General features: G+C 42.3%; 1 non-coding gene across 1 annotated transcript; it reads left to right on the forward strand.

Moving 5' to 3' along the window:
* Window positions 1–10,603: 10,603 nt before the first annotated feature.
* On the forward strand, window positions 10,604–10,710 carry LOC117278339 (small nucleolar RNA R71). The gene has a single exon (XR_004508714.1). It is a non-coding gene; the product is annotated as a small nucleolar RNA R71 (small nucleolar RNA).

A 10,710-nucleotide genomic window follows, 5' to 3' on the forward strand; every position in this document is an offset into this window, starting at 1 on the left:
CCAATCGAGGAATCGAGATCAACCCCGATAAAATCAAATCTCCCTGCGAAAGGTGTTGGTGCGTTCCAATTACTCCGGAGTTGCTATTTAGTCAGTATGATTAAGATATGTATTGATTAGTATGGCAGGGCTTTATCCCGACCTTTATGACAATTATGTATTCTTAGAGGCTTGTAGACAGATGTCATGTATATGAAAGATTATATGGCCTTGTCGGCCTATGTTCAGTGTACGAGTGCTCATTGTGGTCTTATAGGCCCGTATGTCAAATGTATAAATTTTTATATCAGATTGGGTCGTCTTATATTGAGTATTCCCTTATGTTTATTCTGGTTAGCTCATGACGGCCCGTTTGGCCCATTTTCCAATGACAGTACAATAAGAAGTATATGTAACGTTGGTACTTGGTTGAGTAAGGCACCGAGTGCCCGTCGCGGCCTATCGGTTTCGTCCGTGACAAAAGTGGTATCACCGAAGACATCATGATAGTAGATAATGTAAAGGTCGTGCAGAGGCTAACAGGACAGATAGCCGTCCTAGGACAATTCATTTCGAGATCCTCAGATAGGAGCCACCGATGTTTCTCACTCCTTAAGAAGAAAAGGAACTTTGCATGGACTCCGGAATGCCAGCAGGCTTTGGAAGAACTAAAGCAGCATTTATCGAGCCCACCGCTGCTTCATACCCCGAAAGTAGACGAACAACTTTACATGTACTTAGTTGTCTCGGAGATAGCGGTAAGTGGAGTTCTAGCTCGAGAAGAACGAGGTATGAAATTCCCTATTTATTATGTCAGTCGGACCATAGGAGGCCGAAACTAGATATCCACACTTAGAAAAATTAGCGCTTGCTTTAATACGCGCCTCTAGGAAATTAAAACCATATATCCAGTGTCATCCGATACATGTTGTAACAACTTATCCTCTTCGAAATATTTTGCACAAAACTGAGCTTTCGGGTCGATTGGCCAAATGGGCCATAGAAATCGGCAGGTACGATATTGAGTATCGACCTCGAACCGCTATCAAATCTCAAATCTTAGCGGACTTCGTGGATGACTTTACACTGGCCTTCATACCCGAGATTGAAATAGAACTATTAATAAAATAGGGTATCTCTTCAGGAGTCTGGACCCTCTTTACGGACGGTGCCTCGAACGTGGAGGGGTCCGGACTAGGCATTGTACTAAAATCACCCACAAGTAATATAGTTAGACAGTCTATCAGAACTACAAAATTGACTAACAATGAGGCCGAGTATGAGGCCATGATTGTAGGTCTCAAACTGGCTAGGAGCTTGGGAACGGAAGTCGTAGAGGCTAAGTGTGATTCCCTCCTCGTGGTAAACCAAGTTAACGGGACTTTCGAAGTCCGAGAAGATTGAATGCAGAGGTACTTGGATAAACTACAGGTGACTATACATCGATTTAAGGAATGGATTTTACAACATGTACCTCGAGAACAGAACAACGAGGTCGAAGCTCTTGCAAACTTAGGTTCATCGGTCGAAGATGACGAACTCAACTCGGGGACTGTCGTACAACTCATGAGATCGGTAATCGAAGAAGGTCACGCCGAGATAAACTCCACAAGCTTAACCTGGGATTGGAGAAACAAATACATAGAGTACTACGGGAAGCTTCCATTAGATCCAAAGGAATTGAGAGCGTTGTGCACAAAGGCAGCACGGTTCATCTTGTCCGAAGACGGAACGCTGTTTAGAAAGACGTTCGATGGACCATTGGCAATATGTTTAGGACCGGGAGATACCGATTACATCCTACGGGAAATTCACGAGGGCATTTGTAGAAATCATTCAGGTACCGATTTGCTGGTCCACAAAGTAATCAGAGCAGGGTATTATTGGACCGGTATGAGCAAGGATGCAAGGGAGTTCGTTCGAAAATGCGACAAATGCCAAAGGCATGCGCCTATGATCCATCAACGCGGGGAACTACTCCACTCGGTCCTATCTCCATGGCCTTTCATGAAATGGGGAATGTACATTGTTGGCCCCCTCCCATCGGCCCTAGGTAAAGCTCAGTTTATTTTGTTTATGACTGATTATTTCTCTAAATGGGTTGAAGCATAGGCTTTCAAGAAAATTAGAGAAAAGGAAGTGATAGACTTCATTTGGGACCACATCATATGTCGATTCGGGATGCCATCCGAGATTGTATGTGATAATGAAAAATAATTCATCGGCAGCAAAGTAACTAAATTTCTCGAGGATCACAAGATCAAAAGGATCCTATCAACATCTTATCATCCCAGCGGGAACGGAGAAGCCGAATCGACCAACAAAACCATCATCAAAAATCTTAAGAAGAGATTGACCGACGCCAAAGGAAAATGGAGAGAAATACTACCCGAGGTCCTATGGGCTTACCGCACAACATCGAAATCCAGTACCAGAGCAATACCATTCTCGTTGGTTTATGGCGCCGAAGCTCTTATCCCGGTCGAGGTCGAAGAACCTAGCATCAAGTTTCGATATGCAACAGAGGAGTCGAATAACGAGACCATGAATACAGGCCTAGAATTGTTGGACGAAAAACGAGAAGCTGCTCTCGTCCGTTTGGCCGCCCAAAAATAACAGATCGAAAGATACTACAATCGAAGAACCAATCTTAGATATTTTAACATCGGGGACTTGGTGCTAAGAAAATTCACCCTCAACACCCGAAATCCGAATGAAGGGAAACTGGGTCCGAACTGGGAAGGACCGTATCAGGTTCTTGAAATCGTCAGAAAATAATTCTACAAGCTCGGTATGATAAACGACAAACAACTACCGAGAAATTAGAATGTATCCCACCTAAAACGATACTACTGCTAAGGTACGACCCTCCCATAATCATTTGTATTTCGAAACTAACCCTTGCAGGTGTTCGAGCAGAAACAGGGATGGATTCTACAAACATGAAGCCTTTAGGTCTGAAAGCGCGCGTTGCACTCTTTTTTTCTTAGACTGGTTTTGTCCCAAATAGGTTTTTCGGCGAGGTTTTTAGTGAGGCAACCATTGATCGTGCTAACTTAGAACAATTTAACAATATCTGAGGCCTCTTTACAATCAACCTCGAATACTGGGGGGCATTGCCTTCAAATATCAAGTTCGGGCAAGATCGTTACTTCATTTCAACAGGGTCTCGATAGGAAAAATTTGTAAGGGTCAAATGTTCAAACGAACCATGCACGCATAGTTTGCTCGACCCCTGGCACAAAACATGTGCGCATGTATAATGACCTATAAAAGAGAAATTTCTTCTTTACCGATATCTCATACCTCAGAAAGGTTCTTCTACTTCATATTCTCGATCTATTATGCAAACAGGCTTAAGGGCCGACCATGACCGGAGTTCGAATGATTACCCCATAAATCAGGGACTACCATCCGATATATCAACGAGATCGAATTATACAAAGGCTAAGGGCTACCTTAATTCGAGTTCGAGAAATCATTCTCACTCGACTACAAAGCCTAAGGGCTACCTTAATTTGAGTTTGAGAAATCATTCTCACTCGACTACAAAGCCTAAGGGCTACCTTAATTCGAGTTCGAGAAATCACTCTCACTCGACTACGAAGCCTAAGGGCTACCTTAATTCGAGTTCGAGAAATCATTCTCATTCGACTATAAAGCTTAAGGGCTACCTTAATTCGAGTTCGAAAAATCATTCCCACTCGACTACAAAGCCTAAGGGCTACCTTAATTCGAGTTCGAGAAATCATTCTCACTCGACTGTAAAGACTAAGGGCTACCTTAATTTGAGTCCGAGAAATCATTCTCACTCGACTGTAAAGCCTAAGGGCTACCTTAATTCGAGTATGAGAAATCATTCTCGCTCGACTGTAAAGCCAAAGGGCTACCTTAATTCGAGTTCGAGAAATCATTCTTACTCGACTGTAAAGCCTAAGGGCTACCTTAATTCGAATTCGAGAAATCATCCTCACTCGACTACAAAGCCTAAAGGATACTTTGCTTCGAGTTCGAGCAAACACTCACTCGACCATAAAGCCTAAGGGCTATTTTTTAATTCGAGTTCGAGTAAACAATCACTCAACCATAAAGCCTAAAGTTGTTTTTACTTCGAGGTCGAGCAAATACTCACTCGACTATAAAGCCTAAAGGTTGTTTTCTACTTCGAGTTCGAGCAAACACTCACTCGATCATAAAGCCTAAGGGCTCTTTTTTACTTCGAGTTCGAGCAAACACTCACTCGACCATAAAGCCTAAGGGTTGTTTTTACTTCGAGTTAGAGCAAACACTCACTCGACCATAAAGCCTAAGGGCTGTTTTCTACTTCGAGTTCGAGCAAACACTCACTCGACCATAAAGCCTAAGGGATCTTTTTACTTCGAGTTCGAGCAAACACTCACTCGACCATAAAGCCTAAGGGTTGTTTTTACTTCGAGTTAGAGCAAAAACTCACTCGACCATAAAGACTAAGGGCTGTTTTCTACTTCGAGTTCGAGCAAACACTCACTCGACCATAAAGCCTAAGGGCTCTTTTTACTTCGAGTTCGAGCAAACACTCACTCGACTATAAAGCCTAAGGGCTATTTTTTAATTCGAGTTCGAGTAAACAATCACTCAACCATAAAGCCTAAAGTTGTTTTTACTTCGAGGTCGAGCAAATACTCACTCGACCATAAAGCCTAAGGGCTGTTTTCTACTTCGAGTTCGAGCAAACACTCACTCGACCATAAAGCCTAAGGGTTGTTTTTACTTCGAGTTAGAGAAAACACTCACTCGACCATAAAGCCTAAGGGCTGTTTTCTACTTCGAGTTCGAGCAAACACTCACTCGACCATAAAGCCTAAGGGCTCTTTTTACTTCGAGTTCGAGCAAACACTCACTCGACCATAATATCTAAGGGTTGTTTTTCTGCTTTGAGTTCGAGAGACCGTCCTCGCTTAACTAAAAAACTAAGGGTTACTTTACTTCGAGTTCGAGCAAGCACTCACTTGATCAAAAGGCCTAAGGGCTACACTAGTTCGATTTTGATCAAATTATCTGAACCCCGACCTTAGAATACAACTTCACGATTCTATAAAGCAGAAAGGAAGAAAGTTTTTATACATGTCGAAAATCATTTACAAGGGAAGCATGGCCCGATTAAATTTCTTTACAAAAGACCAAGACAGTCTTATAAGAAACACAAAAATACTAAAGGACTTAGTCCTCTCCAGGAGCAGCATCTTCGCCCTCGAGGCCCCCTTCACTTTCAGATCCGCTTGTACTCCCGGAATCATCATCATCGATAAAAGCCAACACTCTAGTTTTGGTTTCAAGCTCCTTAGCTTTCTCGATCTCGGCTGTAAGATCGAAGCCACGAGCATGGATCTCTTCAAGAGTCTCCCTTCGAGACTGGCATTTAGCATGCTCGACAACCAGTTTGCTTGAGCCTGAGCAGCCTCGGCAACCTTCTTTGCTCGAACCTGAGTAGCTTCACCATCGGATCGATAAATGGCCACCATTGCATCAGCACTGGCCATGGCTTTCTCGACCTCCGATTTGGCCGCTACAAGTTCTGTGGCCAGTTTCTCTCGATCAGAATTTGCTGAGCTCAAGCGAGACTGGAACTCCTCGATCTTCTTGGCTTCCACCAAGGCTTTCTCTTTCAATCTTCGAAGTTGGGCCTCAGCCGAAGCCAGTTGAGTTCGGGAAGTCTCATTTTATGAGGTGAGGCGGTCCATGTTCTTCTTCCATTCCTCGGCCTCCAACTTCAATACGTCCACTTCAACACGGGGCTCGACCCTGCTTGGTACCTGGGTTTGGATCTGTAACTGAGCTATTTCTACCTGTTGAGCTTGCAACATTTTGAAAATCATACGCTGGCTGATCCCGTCTTCTCCAACATTTTGGGTATTTCGAACTGCAGATCGAGCTCCACTATGAATGCTGTTTTCAGGGTCAGAACGTTGGTTCGCCTCAACGGCCACATGTGAATTAACACCAATTGGATCTACGGACCGAGTTCCAACGGGATCGACGAGTGAACTTTCATCCCCAGTCGTCAGGTTGTTGTTCTCATCTTGAAGGCCAACTTCGTTGTCGATAGGTAGGGCCATTAATTGAGAGTTCGTCGTTTTTAACCTGATATCAAAGAAACTTTCAAGAGAAAGCGTAAAATGGTGTGTTTTGCAGAGATTCATACCAAATAACCACTGTTATCTTTAGCCCCACGGTGGGCGCCAAACTGTTTACTCGAAAAACGGATAGAGTTGAATTTATACGCAGTTTTAAGGATATGTGGTATAACTTAATACAAATTAAAAAAATAAGTAGAAATATATCGATTGATGACTGTAAAAAGGAATGAATACATACCCAAGTTGAATAGAGGATGATTGATAAATGAACAAGATGAATCAATGTCGTAAGCCCAAAAAAGGATAATATTTGACTATATGTTATAAATCTCAATAATCTCTGAATGTGAGAATGTATGAATGTCCTCTGCCAAATGACAACCACTCTTAATATAGTGGGGGAATTCCCTTTTGGGTATAATTAAAAATACGTAGTGGAGATCCCATGATAGATTAATTAATTAGCTTTTCCCTCATTTCCGCCGAAATTCTCTCCCCAAATGCGGCTATAACGACTCTTTTGTTCCTTGGCTCGATCTCGATCTTGGACGGTCTCGGTATTGGTCGGTCTCAGGGTTTCGAGCTCGATATTGACTCGAGCTCGATATTGATCGAACTTCTGGATCTCGAGCTCGATATTGATCGATCTCTGGGCCTCGAGCTCGATATTGAATCGATCTCGGTATTGATCGGTATCTGGGTCTTGAACTGGACAACCCAACTTCACATCACAACTCGATATTATAATGACGAACCTTGGTCCATCATGCTCCAATCTTGATTAATCATACGAAGGGCAAACTCGGTTTTGACCGTATACATAGATATTATGTACTTTTGATGCCTCTCATTTAGCATAAATTAATTATATCTCATAGAAGAAAGCTTCAAAATAGAGATTGAAGATATCAATTGACTTTTGGAATTTTTATTGTGTTTTAAGTATTAGAGTGAGGTAAAAACGTTCTTACTTATAGACAAACTAATAAATCAAGCGTGCCACAAAATAAACTTTTCACTAAATATTTTTTTTAACATAACAACGAGGGACGAGTTTGAAGGAGGGCAAAGGGTAAAGGAAAATATAGGTTGTAGCTGAACTCTTACCTCCCATAAAGGATAAAGACAAATGAGGTTGGCAAGCATCTAAGTTGCACAAACTCAAGTGTAAGTGTTGGATACGGGTGCATATCTAAAAGTTGAATCCTTTATGATCTAAATTTTACGTATTCCTGGAGATCCTCCAGTACTGCATATTTACTTTGGGACTACAGACGTATTTCATGAGATCCCTCAGCACTGCATAGTTACTTTGGGACTACGGACGTATTTCGGGAGATCCCCCTGTACTGCATATTCATTCGAAATTACGGGACGGTATCCCGGGAGATTCCCCATTGTGTTTACCTTGTTTTGAGCAGAGGGCTCCCTTAACTGTTAAATTTTCAAGAATTTCTTTAACTGTGTTACTGTAAATTTTATTTATATCTTTTATTGTTTAATTTATTATATGTACTCCGGTAGGGCCTTGACCTGACCTCGTCACTAATCGACCGAGATTAGGCTTGGCACTTACTGGGTACCATTGTGGTGTACTCATGCTACTCTCTGCACATATTTTTTTCGTGTGCAGATCCAGGTGCACCTTATCAGCCACACTATCAATAAGCCGGGATAGTTTTGGAGACTTCAAGGTATATCTGCCACGTCCGTAGACCTCGGAGTCCCCTTCTACTCCTTTCTATGTCCATTATCTTTTGTATTTTTCCTTTTTAGACTCTGATGTATAGAGACACTAGATCTTTTCTTCTGTAGTTTGTGATTCACGATGTTCCGGGTTTTGGGATTTGTTGTGTATTTTTGAATAGTTAGTTAAATTTATATTTTTATTTCATTATTCTGCAAAATGTTAGGCTTACCTAGTTGTAAAGACTAGGTGTCGTCACGACATCACACGGAGGGGAAATTGGGTTGTAACAGGGACCTCCCGGCCAGTCTATTTAGCATTTGATCAATGAACGACAAGGAAAAGTGGTCTTTTCGGGTGGCCTTGTTCAATCTTCTGTAGTCTACACAAATTCACCATCCCGTGACTGTTCTTGTTGATATCAACTCGTTGTTATCGTTTTGCACTACAGTCATTCGACCTTTCTTTGGCACACATTGGACTGGGTTGATCCAGTTGCTATCGGAGATGGGAAAATGATCCCCGCATCTAACCATTGTATCACCTCCTTTTTCACAATTTCCTTCATGTTGGGGTTCAGCCTTCTTTGATGTTCTATGGACAGTTTGTGGCTATCTTCCAGTAGAATCTTATGCATATAGAAGGTCGGGTTGATACCCTTAATGTCTGCAATGGTCCAACCAATTACAGTTTTGCATTCAATCAATACCTGCAAAAGTTGTTCTTTCTGCACATCTAACAAATCAGATGAGATAATAACAGGTAAAGTTGTGGGTCCCAAGAAAGCATACCTGAGATGAGGTGGTAGTGGCTTCAGTTCCAACTTTAGTAGCTCTTCTATCGATGGCTTAGCTGGAGGAGTTTTCTTTTCTTCTAAGTGCAAAGGCTCAAATTCGAGCTCTCTTTTCCAAAACCCTTGGCCTTCAAGAGCCAGTACCCACTCCCCCAAGTCCTTTGCATTTGCTTCATATAAGTTCATGAGACAGACTGCTAGAGGGTCTTTAGCATTCAAGGTCTCATCTTCCTCCTTCAAAATTACATCCACAGCTTCTATTAGAGAGCAGTTAGCAAATTCACTTGGTCGCCGCATAGATTCCTGCACATTGAATGTTATCTCTTCATCATTTAGTCTCATTTTTAGCTCTCCAGTTTCACAATCAATTAAAGCTCTCCCAGTGGCCAAGAATGGTCTTCCCAAAATTATGGGAATCTCCTCGTCAACCCGGCAGTCCAGAATGACAAAATCTGCTAGGAACACAAACTTCCCAACCTGTACTAATACATCATCAAGGATACCTGATGGCCTCTTCACTGTCCGGTCGGCTAGCTGTAGTAGCATGGATGTGGGTCTTACTCTTCCAATGCCTAACTTTTTGTAGATAGCCAAGGGCATCAAGTTTATGCTTACCCTCAAATCACATAATGCTTTAGCAAAAGCGTAGCTTCCTATCATTCATGAGATTGTGAAACTCCCTGGGTCTGATAACTTCTCAACTATGGGTCTCGTCACGACTGCACTACAGGTCTGGGTCAATGTAACAGTGGACATGTCTTGGAAGTCGAATTTGCGAGACATTAAATCTTTCGTCATTTTGGCATACCCAGGCATCTCCCGCAAAGCGTCAATCAGTGGAATGATCACCTGAATTTGTTTCAATATCTCCATGAATTTCTTATACTGCTCATCCTTCTGATATTTGGCCAATCTCTGTGGAAATGGTGTTGGAGGTTGCTTCCGTCCTGTGATTTGAGTTTTATCTTGCTCAGGCACTGCTTCTACTGTCGTTTCTTGTGCTACCTCAGTCTCCTTCGCAACCTATTTTTCTTTGCGTGTGCTCTCTTGTGCATGTTGTACCGTCACCTCAGTTAACCTTGTTGAATCATCTATCTCAATGGGTACTGGCACAAGTGTTTCAGTAGGTTGGCTTTCACGAGCAATTTCTCGCTCCAGGTCTAGGTCTCTACCATTTCTTAGACTCACTATCATAAGCTGTTTCAGGCCCTACTCTTTTGGATTGACTTGTGTGTCTGCAGATAGCATCCCTTGGGGACGATTATTTAGAGTCATCGAAATATGTCCTAATTGAATCTCAATGCCCTTTATCGATGATTCATGTGAATCCACTCTCTCTTGTATTTTTTTCATTGGACCTAGTTGTTGCAGCATTCCTTTAAGTTCAGAAAACCCATCATCTTGTCTCACTATCTGTTATTATTGAGGCTGTTGATAAGCTAGCTGCTGATTTTGCTGGTTGTAACCTTGTTGCCTTTGGTAAGGCATAACTTGACCTTGTGGTCGCATAGCTCCAGGATTATTGTTATTATTGTACTGCTGTTTTGTCGGCCTATATTGTTGATTCTGCTTCCCCCAATTCTGACCACCTTGCCTATGTCCCACATAGTTGTCCACATAGTTCATATCTTCCTGATAGTGCTGGTTGTCACCTTCCGCACTCCACGAGTATACATATGGTTGGTTAATGCATGGTGTGCATAAGCCCCCATTAGTTGCATCAACTATGTGTACCTGCTGCTTCTGGCCTGATTCATCGATCTTTTTGGTGAGGATACTCATTTGCGTCATTAGAGTGGACATATTTTTAGCTATGGAGTTCTTTAGGTCCAAAGCCACTGAATGAACTACAGGAGTGATCATAGTGTCTCTTGTCATCCATCCTGAGTTTTGGGCCATTTTATCAAGTAGGGTCTTGCATTCTCTGAATGTTTTGCTCAAAAATGCTCCACCTGCTGAAGCATCAACATTGGCCTTTAAGTCGTCTACAGTCCCATGTAAAACCTCTGCCCCAACATCTGATCTGGAATGCCATGATGTGGACATTTAACCAGCAAACCCTTGAACCTCTCCCACATTTCTTATAGTGTTTATGTTGGTCTCTGCCTGAAGCTTAATATATCATCAATTTGTTT

This window comes from Nicotiana tomentosiformis, chromosome 12, assembly GCF_000390325.3.
Source record: "Nicotiana tomentosiformis chromosome 12, ASM39032v3, whole genome shotgun sequence".
In the NCBI taxonomy this organism is placed as follows: domain Eukaryota; kingdom Viridiplantae; phylum Streptophyta; class Magnoliopsida; order Solanales; family Solanaceae; genus Nicotiana; species Nicotiana tomentosiformis.